Here is a 15,151-nt window from a genome sequence, read left to right on the forward strand (position 1 = left end):
TGGTGGAGAGATGATGATGTGGTGGTGGTTGTTGGAGTTGTGGTGGAAGAGATGTTGTGGTAGCTTTGGTGTGATGTAATGGGTGTAGTTGTAGTTGTTGTGGTAGGACGGTGGTGGGATGATGATGATGATATCACAATAGTTCATAATTGCATAACTTCTAAACTTCTAGGTGGTAATATACTGGTTAAATTTTTAAGTTCCAGGACAAAAAGTAAACTTTCATATTTTCCGACACAGCCATTATTTTTTAAAATAATTCCGGGACAAATCCAATAGGCATGTCTGCTCTAACCCATACATTGTGATGCAACTATTCAATTATTTTGTCAATAGACATATATTTTATCACTCAACTTATCCATGAGTCGTCATTTGTTTATAACATTACTCACAATATTTCTCTTGTACTTTTTCCTTTTACTTCTATTTACTTTCATGGAATGGAAACAAAACTAAACAACCTCAGTCTAGTATGGTCAAACTAGGCTTTTTTTTTTCAATTTAAAAAAGGAGAATTTATTTATCTACTAATCTAAAAAAAAAACAAACTAAATAATGTATGATAAATCAAAAATCGGGAAAAAATGAGTTTGAGAAAAGATGACTATTTGTATTTATATAAAAGAATCCTATCGCACTTGCGACATTAAAAAAAAAAATAATTGAATAGCTAAGCCACAAGATTACAAAAAACTGGTCTGATTAACCTTGACTCAAGATGGCACATTTGGCATGTTAACTCTAAAACACCAAAATCAAATCACTGAAATAAATAATTTTTCAAAATTGTTTTCAAGTGAATGAGATAGAACCTGTTTTCACGAATTCACTAGATTTAACACTTTGTAGAAAGGGGGTGATCTTTTTCTAAGTTATTACAGAAATTATGACATGATTTAAAAACAATTCAGTCTTAACATTAAAGGTTTGATGATTTTATAATACCTGACTGTTCAATCTCTTTATCTTTGCTCTGTAATTCATTACGACATGTCAAAACGGGCAGGAGATGTTTTTGGATAACTGGGTTTTTGTAACCACTAAATTATCATTCTCTAATTTAAGCTTCTTGTTGGTCAGAGTCAGTTCATTGATTCTTGCTTTAAGCTGAAACAAAAACATGAAAACTGAAAATTAGATAATATTCATAAATACATCAACCTATTTGAAATTGGAAAAAATCGTAGTTTTCGGGGGTAATAACATAATTAATATTATAACTACTTTTAAAAATTATCATTTTGTTTTAAATATGTTAAATTAGTGCTTTCAACTTCTATATATATATTAGCTCTGACATCAAAACTTTTTTTCGAGAAGCTTATTGAATTAAGAATGTCTTTTATATAATTGTCAATTTCGACCCAAAAATTCGTAATTCTAACGAAATAATGTAGTAGTCAGCTGGTCTGCAAAAATGTGATCCACTGTCTCAAAATGGTATTATTTCAGGATGGAAGTAAGAACTTTGAATTTTTGCAATGTAAGAAATCAGCTCCATAAATCATATCGTGCTATAAATTCAATTTCTAACACCTAGTTCACTCCAACATAATGGTCACGAAAAAACTTGTCATCAATTCATAAAACAATTTATCCAATAAAAGACACAGCAAGAGTGACATCTCAAGGGAAAACAACCCCACCCCACTCTCTAATTGGATGCCATAAAAAACAAAGAAGAGCGTAAAAAGTGTTGATTTCTTACCTTTTCCAATTCACATTTATCCGGTGAAGCTAATTCAGAAATTGAGTCAGTTCCTTGATGCTATCATTATTCATTTTACTGCTAGAAGCAGACGCTGCTGCACCCTCTGGTGCCAACTGAGGAGGAAATAATAATACTATATCCATTATATCGGTCAAAATGAACAAAACATGTTTAATGTCCAATAACAAGGAGAGAGAAGTGATTAAGGAAAAGAGGAGATTTTACACCTTTGACACATTCCTAAAAATAGAAGTAGAGATGACAAATCAGAAATGGATCTGTACCATGAAGCAGTCACACAGATGACATCCCTAATAACGATTCTAAGAAAAAAATCCAAGGGTGTGACAAATGGCTTATTTAACCTATAAAATCTGAGGTGCAATTCTATATTAGAGCAAATTGACATAAAAAATGGAAAAAAAAAAAATTATTTTTTAAAAGGGGTTATTTGAAACTTTCATTTTATATGGTTTCAGAACAAAACTGTAGGGAAACACCAAAGAAAAATTAGTATATATATGACTGAAAGAGCTGGTTGCTCTAGTCACACCTGTCAACACGATGGTTCATAATAATTTGTAAGTATTTATTTGGGTAATTAGTAATTCCAATTACTACAATTACAATATCATGAAATATAATCTGGTTTAAAGAAACTAAGCAAATTTTTAAAAAGATTAAGTTATTGATATTGTTCACCCTACCTCATTGTTACCAAGTTGTGTGATGTCTCCATCAGTGGACTGAGGTTCCTTGAGAATGTCTCCATAAATATCCACACTTCCTTCATCCACAAGGTCAGGATTCCCGGTTGTAACACACTTGGATTCCTCGGGCTTTTTCTCCCTTTCCTAGGACTCAAAGATTGGAGGGGACTGGCATTTGGTGAGAGGTTGGACACAAGAGATTCCATAAAATAATCAACATCCATTGTTAAGCAAGTTTTTGGCTTCTCCAATTGTGGTGCTAAATTGCCAATAAGAGGAATTTACAGTGGGAATGAAAGTCAATTTCTTTTCACCACACAGACATCATGAATCAACAGCAAAATCCTGAAAAATCAAAAACGGTGTTGTTGATATGGCACCTTTCATAATAAATAAGTGTAATTTGAGATATTTTGATTGACCACAAGAATTGATTTACATCATGTGCTGCATCTCTAGCACACATGCCAATCCATATGAGTAAACTTTTCTTATGATATCCAAGACTACCTTTAACTTTAAACCAGGTTTGATGAAGTGCCTTAGAGTCATTTTATACATGCAGTACAACAGCATTAAGCTATCCGCCATCCCCTTAGCCCCTCCATAGCTCCTGCCATTGGATGAAGGTTGAACAAGATGAATGATAACCAGAGACGCCAACTTTAAATTTAGCTCACAGGAGTTTCAGACACCACTCGTAGGAATTTCAATGCCGAAAGAGGAATTTCCGCATACAAGAAAAAGGAATTGAAATGGTATTTGGCATTGTGTTTACATATTGTATAGTTCTAAATAGATAACTGATTAGGATTATATTATGATACATAAACACATTGCCAAATACAATTCCAAAGTTTCCTTATTTCAAATGAAGTAAAGCTCCAAAACCTAATGGTAGAGATTGTAGTACTGGTGGTAGTGAGGATTATGTGTGTTGGTGGTTGTAGCAATGGTGGTAGTGATGATGAAGATGTGATAGTGGTTGTTGTTGTAGTAGTAGTAGTAGTAGTAGTAGTAGTGATGATGATATGGTGGTGGTGCTGGTGGTGGTTGAAGTAGTAGTGGTAGTGATGATGATGTGGTGGTGGTGGTTGTAGTTGAAGTGGTAGTGATGATGATGTGGCGGTGGTGGTTGTAGTAGTAGTGGTGGTGGTATTGATGAAGATGAGTGGTGGTGGTGCTTGTAGTAGTATTTGTAGTGATGATGTGGTGGTGATTGTAGTACTGGTGGTAATGATGAAGATGTGGTGGTGATGTGGTTGTAGTACAAATAGTAGTGATGATGATGGTTGTAGTAATATTGGTAATGATGATGTGGTGGTGGTGGTTGTAGTAGTATTGGTAGTGATGATGATGTGATAGTGATGGTGGTTGTAGTAAAAATAGTAGTGATGATGATGTGGCGGTGGTGTTGTAGTAGTATTGGTAATGATGATGTGGTGGTGGTGGTTGTAGTAGTATTAGTAGTGATGATGTGGTGTAGTGGTTGTAGTAGAAGTGGTAATGATGATGTGGAGTGGTGGTTGTAGTAGTAGTAGTGGTAGTGATGATTGATTGCTGGTGGTTGTAGTAGTAGTGGTATTGATGATGTTGTAGTGGTGGTTGTAGTACTTTACTAGTGGTAGTTGCAGTGATGATGGTGTGGTGATGGTCGTTGCAGTAGTAGTGGTTGTGATGACGATTGGGTTGTGGTGGTTGTAGTAGAAGTGGTAGTGATGATGATGTGGTGGTGGTGGTTGTAGTAGTAGTTGTCGTGATGATGATGTGGTGGTGGTGGTTGTAATAGTATTAGTAGTGATGATGTGGTGGTAGTGGTTGTAGTAGAAGTGGTAATGATGATGTGGAGGTGGTGGTTGTAGTAGTAGTGGTATTGATGATGTTGTAGTGGTGGTTGTAGTACTTTACTAGTGGTAGTTGCAGTGATGATGGTGTGGTGATGGTCGTTGCAGTAGTAGTGGTAGTGATGACGATTGGGTTGTGGTGGTTGTAGTAGAAGTGGTAGTGATGATGATGTGGTGGCGTGGTTGTAGTAGTAGTTGTCGTGATGATGATGTGTGGTGGTGGTTGTAATAGTGATGGTAGTTGTAGTAATAGTGGTCGTGATGATGATGTGGTAGTGGTAGTTGTAGTAATAGTGGGGTGGTAGTGATGATGATGTGGTAGTGCTGGTTGTAGTAGTAGTGGTAGTGATGATGATGTGGTAGTAGTGGTTGTAGTAGTAGTGGTAGTGATGATGATGTGGTAGTGGTGTTGTTGTAGTGGTAGTTGCAGTGATGATGATGTAGTGGTGGTGATTGTAGTAGTAGTAGTGGTAGTGATGATGTGATGCTGGTGGTTGTAGTAGTAGTGGTAGTGATGATGATGTGGTACTGGTGGTTGTGGTAGTAGTGGTAGTTGCAGAGATGATGATGTGGTGATGGTAGTTGCAGTAGTAGTGGTAGTGATGACGATGTGGTTGTGGTGGTTGTAGTAGTAGTGGTCGTGATGATGATGTGGTGGTGGTGGTTGTAGTGGTAGTGATGATGATGAGGCGGTGTGGTTGTAGGAGTAGTTGTGGTACTTATGAAATTCGGACCCACGATTTGGAATGATGATCTCCCTCAATCTGTGAGATTCTCGAGCTCAATAGACACTTTCAAAAAAGCCCTGAAAACATATCTTTTCAGAAAAATATACTGAATTGAATTTTAAATGTATTGTATGTGACATTTATATTGATGATGTATTGATGCCCTTTTATGCTCTTAATTGTTTTGATACTTTGGTTGAATTGTATTTAATTTTTTTAAATATTAAAAAAAAAAGCGCTTTGAGGTTTCGACGAAAAGCGCTATATAACTATGCTTATCATTATTATTTTTATCTTATTTCTATGTGCATTTCGAAACTTTCCATATTCTGGAATGTGAGTAAATGTTTAAAAGAGCGGAGTTTTAAAAAAGTGTCTGTGAATAATCAATTTTCTTGTTCTCAGACGTGTCTGAGAATAATCATTTTCCTATTCTCAGACAAGTCTGAGAATAATCGAATTGATTGAATAATCACATCTATAAGAATGAATTAATTGTATCAAAGATTTTTTTTTTTAAATATCACTCAAGACTCAGACTGTCTTCTACTTCTACTTAGTCCTACTGAATTTCTGAGTTTAGAGTTCAGAGTTAGAAGTTAGAGTAGAGTGGTGGGGCAATCCCAACAATCAACAATCAAACTCAAAACCATGAAACTGAAACCCAATGTCCAAAAAAGTGTAGTGTAAGTTTAAGTATTGTAAGTGTAAATACCAGAGTAAGAAGAGTCAAGAAATGTGTGGTGTGGTTAATGAGTGTAGTGTTAGATTTAGATTGCCTAGAGTCTAGAGTTCTAGAGTAGCGTTAGTGTTAGAGCTCAGGATTGCTCCGTTCTTTTATTCAATTCTGTGCCTTGGCCTTGCCGTTCCTCTCGGATCGCTGCCTCTCTACCCGCACTCAAAATCAATACCTGTCTGAGAATAATCGGATTGATTGAATAATCACATCTAGGCGGTCTATAATAATAAGTTATAAGTATAAGTATAAGTATAAGAATGAATTAATTGTATCAAAGTCAAAGATTAAAAAAAAAAAAAAATCACTCAAGACTCAGACTGTCTTCTACTTCTACTTAGTCCTACTGAATTTCTGAGTTTAGAGTTCAGAGTTAGAAGTTAGAGTAGAGTGGTGGGGCAATCCCAACAATCAACAATCAAACTCAAAACCATGAATCATGAAAGAAACTGAAACCCAATGTCCAAAAGTGTAAGTGTAAGTATTGTGTGTAAATACCAGAGTAAGAAGAGTCACAGTCAAGAAATGTGTTAGTTTAATGGTGTGGTGTGGTTAATGAGTGTAGTGTTAGATTTAGATTGCCTAGAGTCTAGAGTTCTAGAGTAGCGTTAGTGGTAGAGCTCAGGATTGCTCCGTTCTTTTATTCAATTCTGTGCCTTGGCCTTGCCGTTCCTCTAAGATCGCTGCCTCTCTACCCGCACTCAAAATCAATACCAGTGGAGTCAGCGAAAAAGCTTTTTTGATTCCTCGAACAGGTTTATTTAAGCGTAATAAAGTTGACAGTTTATATTACCATTGCAGTTTTGTGTCTTTCACTTTCTTCAATCTTACATGACATTGAGTCTTCAGTTCAGATTTGGTCGTTTCGAGTTTCGTCGAGATCTTTTTGTTGTGATTGTAGTGGTGTTGATATCCGGCGCGCTTTCAATAACATGGTCTGGATGTGAACTTTTGTTAATTCTTATTTTCCAACTTTCGTCAAATTAGTAACAAGACGGTTGTCAGTTACGTGGCCTTTTATTTCATTATTTTTTTATTTATTTATTTTTCGTCATCAGCTAAACACCACTATCACAGATGAAAACATCGTCATCATCATAATGATGATGATGATGACCACACCATTTAATCAATCAATCATCATCACCACCACCACCACCACCGCCATCATCATCATCATCATCATCACCATCACCGAAATATAATTTCCAGTGGGCTTAACAATCGAATCTACAGGGATTGTTTCTGGCACAAACCCGCTCTTTCACGCACTAGTGCTAAGTACCTTTCGCCTCTGGATTTTTACTGTGATGAATTTCCTCTCTTTAGGGGATTTCCGCTATTTAAAGTCCTCTGCAATTTTCTTAGCTTGGGCTCTGGGCCCTTAGTAAGTAGTACCTATACATCTTCAAAAATTATTGTAAACAGCCTTGTTGCAAGGGACGTATATGTGTTTATTAGTTCTTTAGCATAAAATTTCCTCCCCTGTTTATAGTAGGTATGATATTTCCGATTGTCAAGCACCAGGAGGGCAAACACTCTAACCCGGCGGGTCCCCAGGCGGGGATAGGGGGTAGCTGTGCACCAGACCGGACCAAATCATGCGAGGCCCTTTGGCAAGCCCGAGCACCCATCAGTCACCTTGTGCTAGGGTTACTGCACAAACTGGAGAGACGAACGTCATCAGATTTTATTGGCAATCGTCAAGGAGAAGGCCACTCTAAACAAACCAAAAAATGGTAGAACGGACTCAAGAGCCCTGAAAGGCAGCCATTCTGGGAGTGAATCTCAAAACAATCTTGGCCCTCAAAGTCTGGGGAATCAGCATAGGGACCCGATCTCAGAAAAAAAACAACAACCCCAATTGTTACAGACACTGACACAGGAACAAAGAACGATAAGAAAGGTAGGAGAGGAGCAATTCCACATACCACTGAAGTCTGGATCGGCAGTTCACAAATCGACCTGTGACCCAGAACATTGTATCTAAAGCTAGGACTAGTGGACAGATCACAAAATGGCCTCCAACCGAGAACGATGGCGTTCCATCGTGTCAGCCTTATGTGCTGATCAATCACCAAGAGGATAATAGATAGTATGATTCGCATGTTATTTAATTATAAATAAATGCGCTTCCCGCAGAAGCCGCGATATATTCCTCCTTTTTAAAAATTCTGACTTGAGACCTGTGTTTTAACTGTTTTTGTTATGACCGAGGAAGGGTTTTGAGCCGTGTTTAATAAGTTCATTTTTGTAAATTACTTTTTAAAACTCCACAGCTCCGTACAGTATTATACTAGCACGTTTATTGGGTTATAAATACAAGTTTTAATTAAAGATTTTCACTGGCTTGTCGAGTAAAAAATTTTTTATTTATAACCCAGTAATCATGATGTAATTTTATTGTTATGCCTCTTCTATTCAAAAACAATTAACAAAACAAAGGATTTGTGAAAATTAAATAGAATGAAGGAAAAACAATTGATAATGCCATTTAATATGAAACTATAGTCTCTCTCTCTCTCTAGGTGTGTAATTATGTCATCCATTTTTAGGCAGATCATTCCCCCCCCCCCCCCTTCCCAACAACAAATAAACAAGCACGACAAAGTTGGAGAAACTATTGGTCAAGTCTGTAAACACCTCTCTCGTAATGTTAATTTGTCATTTGTCTCAGGTTTCGCAGATTTTTTTCTTCAGCTGGGTGATATCATTTCTCACGTTATTCCCTCCAGCAGACCATAAATTTCCCTTACTCCCCTTTTTGCTGAGAAAATTGTACAGCTAGAACCACTCCCCTCCCAGAGTAACAGTCGAATGAATGTATTTTGAGGGAATGAACATTATTTTAAATTATCACGTATATTCGCCTTTTAGCATGTAAATTAATGCATAGGGCTATTGATTTTTAAAACTACAATTGTATACGTATTTTAAATCTATCATGTTTAAAGCAATAATTGTTACTGATAATTAATATTTTAAAATTGATATATTTTCGATAGTCGATGGAACAGAGAAATAATATAATGTTACTAAAAGACAAGGGAGATAATTATAATAAATTGAATGGAACTGATAAAATGATGTATTGCATTCGAACTCGATACGACAAGGAATGCATTGCACACGCCATGCCAATGCTATTTAATCTTTGCAGCCCATTCAAGACATTTGTAAAACCCGCCTGATGTGAGAGCATATACCGAGACTCGAATACAGAGACGGGAAATTTCTGGAGTGGCAATAGGGTTCAATAACAGACGATACGTATATTATGTGTCAGCCCTTGTCAAGTCTGTAAACACCTCTCTCTCTCGTAATGTTGATTTGTAATTTTCTCAGGTTTCGCAGATTTTTTCTTCAGCTGGGTGATATTACTTCTCACTTTATTCCCTCCAGCCGACAATAAATTTCCCTGACTCCCCTTTTTGCTGAAATCATTTTACAGCTTGAACACCCTGTCAATAGCGCCACCCCCCCCCCCCCCCCCCCCCAAATACAAACAAAAAAACGAAAAAAAAAACAGACACAAGCATACAAATGAACAGCAATGGATGCCTCAAAAACTCACAACTCGAGAAAGTTGGAGAAACTGTAATTCATAGAACAAAGTTGATCAAGAATGCTCTTGGTGTCAAAGGCCATTCATGTTTTGAAATATGTCACCCTCATAGAGGGTTGGAAAAATTAGTCTATAGACCCATTATTTTGCTCCTCTCCACGGAAATCTTTAGTAAAAGGCGAAAGATTTATGCGTTGTGAAGAGAAACCAGAGTAACTTTCGATTGGATGTATTTTGAGGGAATGAATATTATTTTAACTTATCACGTAGGTTTGGCTTTTAGCATGTAAATTAATGCATACGGGCTATTAATTTTTAGAACTCCAATTTTATACGTACATTAAATCTCTCATGTTTAAAACAATAATTGTTACAGATAATTATTATTTCAAAATTGATTTATTTTCGCTAGTCGATGGAATAGAGAAATAATATAGTTTTACTAAAAGGAAAGGGAGATAATTATAATAAATTGAATTGAACTGATAAAATGATCTATTACGTTCGAACTAAATACGAATAGGAATGCATTGCACACGCCATGCCAATGCTATTTAATCTTTGCAGCCCATTCAAGACATTTGTAAAACCCGCCTGTGTGAGATCATATACCGAGACTCGACTACAGAGACGGGAAATTTCTGGAGTGGCAATAGGGTTCAATAACAGACGATACGTATATTATGTGTCAGCCCTTGTCAAGTCTGTAAACACCTTCTCTCTCGTAATGTTAATTTGTAATTTGTCTCAGGTTTCGCAGATTTTTTCTTCAGCTGGATGATATTACTTCTCACTGCATTCCCTCCAGCAGACCATAAATTTCCTTGACTCCCCTTTTTGCTGAAATAATTTTACGAAGAGAAACCAGAGTAACTTTCGAATGAATGTATTTTGAGGGAATGAATATTATTTTAATTTATCACGTAGGTTCGGCTTTTAGCATATAATTTAATGCATACGGGCTATTAATTTTTAAAACTCCAATTTTATATGTACATTACATCTATCATGTCTAATACAATAATTGTTACAGATAATTAATATTTCGAAATTGATTAATTTTCGATAGTCGATGGAATAGAAAAATAATATAATTTTACTAAAGGAGAAGGGAGATAATTATGATAAATTGAATGGACTGATAAAATGATCTATTACGTTCGAACTAGATACGACTAGGAATGCATTGTACACATGTCAATGCTACTTAATCTTTGCAGTCCATTCGATAAATTTGTAAACCCTCCTGGTGTGAGATCATATACCGAGACTCGACTACAGAGATGGGAAATTTCTGGAGTGGCAATAGGGTTCAATAACAGACGATACGTATATTATGTGTCAGCCCTTGTCAAGTCTGTAAACACCTCTCTCGTAATGTTAATTTGTAATTTGTCTCAGGTTTCGCAGATTTTTACTTCAGCTGGATGATATTACTTCTCACTGCATTCCCTCCAGCAGACCATAAATTTCCCTGACTCCCCTTTTTGCTGAAATCATTTTACAGCTTGAACACCCTGTCAATAGCGCCACCCCCCCCCCTCCCCCCCCAAAAAAAAATACAAACAAAAAACAAATAAAAAAAACAAAAACAAAACAAACACAAGCATACAAATGAACAGCAATGGATGCCTTAAAACTCACAACTCGACAAAGTTGGAGAAACTAATTCATAGAACAAAGTAGCCCTAGATCAAGACTGCTCTTGGTGTCACAGGCCATTCATGTTTTGAAATATGTCACCCTCATAGAGGGTTGGAAAAATTAGTCTATAGACTCATTATTTTGCTCCTCTCCACCAGGGTTGCCAGATTATTTTTCAACAAAATGCCAGGAGAAGACTCAAAAAATGCCAAAACACTCAAAAAAATGCCAAAGTCTGTTGACTCCCACCCCCTCTAAGAAAACTACTCACTTTTGATAGACAATTTACTATCATATCCTGGTGGCTTGCGTGTTTTCTTTTCTTTTTTTTTTTAAATTATACTAAATTTCCTGTTGGGGTAATTTTTCACCTACTGACTACTAAGTGGAGTGCTAAACCACTACACCACGGTCGAGAAAAGGTGTCATTTGAAGTATAATATACAAGAAAAGAAAATGCCAAATGAAAATGCCAAATGCCAAATGATTTTTCTAATGCCAAACGGTTTTCAAAAATGCCAGATTTTTGGAATCTGGCATTTAAAATGCCAAACTGGCAACCCTGCTCTCCACGGAAATCTTTAGTAAAAGGCGAAAGATTTATGCGTTGTGAAGAGAAACCAGAGTAACATTCGAATGAATGTATTTTGAGGGAATGAATATTATTTTAATTTATCACGTAGGTTCGACCTTTAGCATGTAATTTAATGAATACGGGCTCTTAATTTTTAAAACTCCAATTTTATATGTACATTACATCTATCATGTCTAATACAATAATTGTTACAGATAATTAATATTTCGAAATTGATTAATTTTCGATAGTCGATGGAATAGAAAAATAATATAATTTTACTAAAAGAGAAGGGAGATAATTATAATAAATTGAATGGACTGATAATATGATCTATTACGTTCGAACTAGATACGACTAGGAATGCATTGTACACATGTCAATGCTACTTGATCTTTGCAGTCCATTCGATAAATTTGTAAACCCTCCCGGTGTGAGATCATATACCGAGACTCGAATACAGAGACGGGAAATTTCTGGAGTGGCAATAGGGTTCAATAACAGACGATACGTATATTATGTGTCAGCCCTTGACAAGTCTGTAAACACCTCTCTCGTAATGTTGATTTGTAATTTGTCTCAGGTTCGCAGATTTTTTCTTCAGCTGGGTGATAATACTTCTCACTGCATTCCCTCCAGCCGACAATAAATTTCCCTGACTCCCCTTTTTGCTGAAATCATTTTACAGCTTGAACACCCTGTCAATAGCGCCACCCCCCCCCCCCCCCCCCCCCCCCCCCCCCCCAAAAAAAAAAAATACAAACAAAAAACAAATAAAAAAACGAAAAAAAAAAAAAAACAAACAGACACAAGCATACAAATGAACAGCAATGGATGCCTCAAAAACTCACAACTCGAGAAAGTTGGAGAAAGTAATTCATAGAACAAAGTTGATCAAGAATGCTCTTGGTGTCACAGGCCATTCATGTTTTGAAATATGTCACCCTCACAGAGTGTTGGAAAAATTAGTCTATAGACTCATTATTTTGCTCCTCTCCACGGAAATCTTTAGTAAAAGGCGAAAGATTTATGCGTTGTGAAGAGAAACCAGAGTAACTTTTGATTGAATGTATTTTGAGGGAATGAATATTATTTTAACTTATCACGTAGGTTTGGCTTTTAGCATGTAAATTAATGCATACGGGCTATTAATTTTTAAAACTCCAATTTTATACGTACATTAAATCTCTCATGTTTAAAACAATAATTGTTACAGATAATTATTATTTCAAAATTGATTTATTTTCGCTAGTCGATGGAATAGAGAAATAATATAATTTTACTAAAAGGAAAGGGAGATAATTATAATAAATTGAATTGAACTGATAAAATGATCTATTACGTTCGAACTAAATACGAATAGGAATGCATTGCACACGTCATGCCAATGCTATTTAATCTTTGCAGCCCATTCAAGACATTTGTAAAACCCGCCTGATGTGAGAGCATATGCCGAGACTCGAATACAGAGACGGGAAATTTATGGAGTGGCAACAGGGTTCAATAACATACGATACGTATATGATGTGTCAGCCCTTGTCAAGTCTGTAAACACCTTCTCTCTCGTAATGTTAATTTGTAATTTGTCTCAGGTTTCGCAGATTTTTTCTTCAGCTGGATGATATTACCTCTCACTGCATTCCCTCCAGCAGACCATAAATTTCCTTGACTCCCCTTTTTGCTGAAATAATTTTACAGCCTGAACACAGCGTCAACAGCTCCCTCTCCCCCCTCCTCCAAAAAAAAAAAAAAAAAAAAAAAAAAAAAAAGACACCCAGAAAACACAAAAGAGAAATGAAAAACAAACAAACAAATAAACAAGCAAACAAATGAACAGCAATGAATGCCTCAAACAAAACTCACAACGGCAATGAATGCCTCAAACAAAACTCACAACCCGACAATGTTGGGGAAACTATTTCATAGAACAAAGTAGATCAAGACTGCTCTTGGTGTCACAGGCCATTCATGTTTTGAAATATGTCACCCTCATTGAGGGTTGGAAAAATTAGTCTATAGACTCATTATTTTGCTCCTCTCCACGGAAATCTTTAGTAAAAGGCGAAAGATTTATGCGTTGTGAAGAGAAACCAGAGTAACATTCGAATGAACGTCTTTTGAGGGAATGAATATTATTTTAACTTATCACGTAGGTTTGGCTTTTAGCATGTAAAGTAAAGCGTACGGGCTACTAATTTTTAAAACTCCAATTTAATAAGTACATTCAATCTATCATGTTTAATATAATAATTGTTACAAATAATTAATATTTTGAAATTGATTTATTTTCGATAGTCGAGGAATAGAAAAATAATATAAATTTACTAAAAGACAAGGGAGATAATTATAATAAATTGAATGGAACTGATAAAATGATCTATTACGTTCGAACTAGATACGACTAGGAATGCATTGTACACATGTCAATGCTACTTAATCTTTGCAGTCCATTCGATAAATTTGTAAACCCTCCTGGTGTGAGATCATATACCGAGACTCGACTACAGAGACGGGAAATTTATGGAGTGGCAATAGGGTTCAATAACAGACGATACGTATATTATGTGTCAGCCCTTGTCAAGTCTGTAAACACCTCCTCTCTCGTAATGTTAATTTGTAATTTGTCTCAGGTTTCGCAGATTTTTTCTTCAGCTGGATGATATTACTTCTCACTGCATTCCCTCCAGCAGACCATCAATTTCCTTGACTGCCCTTTTTGCTGAAATAATTTTACAGCCTGAACACAGCGTCAACAGCTCCCCCTCCCCCCTCCTCCAAAAAAAAAACAAAAAAAAAAAAAACAACAAACAAACAGAAAACACAAAAGAGAAATGAAAAAAAACAACAAATAAACAAGCAAACAAATGAACAGCAATGAATGCCTCAAACAAAACTCACAACGGCAATGAATGCCTCAAACAAAACTCACAACGCGACAATGTTGGAGAAACTAATTCATAGAACAAAGTAGATCAAGACTGCTCTTGGTGTCACAGGCCATTCATGTTTTGAAATATGTCACCCTCATAGAGGGTTGGAAAAATTAGTCTATAGACTCATTATTTTGCTCCTCTCCACGGAAATCTTTAGTAAAAGGCGAAAGATTTAGCGTTGTGAAGAGAAACCAGAGTAACATTCGAATGAATGTATTTTGAGGGAATGAATATTATTTTAATTAATCACGTAGGTTCGGCTTTTAGCATGTAATTTAATGCATACGGGCTCTTAATTTTTAAAACTCCAATTTTATATGTACATTACATCTATCATGTCTAATACAATAATTGTTACAGATAATTAATATTTCGAAATTGATTAATTTTCGATAGTCGATGGAATAGAAAAATAATATAATTTTACTAAAAGAGAAGGGAGATAATTATAATAAATTGAATGGACTGATAATATGATCTATTACGTTCGAACTAGATACGACTAGGAATGCATTGTACACATGTCAATGCTACTTAATCTTTGCAGTCCATTCGATAAATTTTAAACCCTCCTGGTGTGAGATCATATACCGAGACTCGACTACAGAGACGGGAAATTTCTGGAGTGGCAATAGGGTTCAATAGCAGACGATACGTATATTATGTGTCAGCCCTTGTCAAGTCTGTAAACACCTCTCTCGTA

At 36.0% G+C, this 15,151-nt stretch overlaps 5 non-coding genes across 5 annotated transcripts; all 5 read right to left on the minus strand.

Annotated features, from left to right (window-relative positions):
* Positions 1 to 9,398: 9,398 nt before the first annotated feature.
* LOC144969740 (U5 spliceosomal RNA) lies at positions 9,399 to 9,513 on the minus strand. Its single transcript, XR_013644821.1, has one exon. It is a non-coding gene; the product is annotated as a U5 spliceosomal RNA (small nuclear RNA).
* A 1,945-nt stretch (positions 9,514 to 11,458) lies between these two features.
* On the minus strand, positions 11,459 to 11,570 carry LOC144969747 (U5 spliceosomal RNA). The gene has a single exon (XR_013644827.1). It is a non-coding gene; the product is annotated as a U5 spliceosomal RNA (small nuclear RNA).
* Positions 11,571 to 12,455: 885 nt separating this feature from the next.
* Positions 12,456 to 12,571, minus strand: LOC144969743 (U5 spliceosomal RNA). Its single transcript, XR_013644824.1, has one exon. It is a non-coding gene; the product is annotated as a U5 spliceosomal RNA (small nuclear RNA).
* Positions 12,572 to 13,500: 929 nt separating this feature from the next.
* On the minus strand, positions 13,501 to 13,614 carry LOC144969805 (U5 spliceosomal RNA). Its single transcript, XR_013644874.1, has one exon. It is a non-coding gene; the product is annotated as a U5 spliceosomal RNA (small nuclear RNA).
* A 920-nt stretch (positions 13,615 to 14,534) lies between these two features.
* Positions 14,535 to 14,648, minus strand: LOC144969745 (U5 spliceosomal RNA). The gene has a single exon (XR_013644826.1). It is a non-coding gene; the product is annotated as a U5 spliceosomal RNA (small nuclear RNA).
* Between the last annotated feature and the right edge of the window lie 503 nt (positions 14,649 to 15,151).

The sequence above is a fragment of the Berghia stephanieae genome, chromosome 3, assembly GCF_034508935.2.
Source record: "Berghia stephanieae isolate SIO BIC M18660-M18661 chromosome 3, UCSD_Bste_1.3, whole genome shotgun sequence".
NCBI lineage: Eukaryota > Metazoa > Mollusca > Gastropoda > Nudibranchia > Aeolidiidae > Berghia > Berghia stephanieae.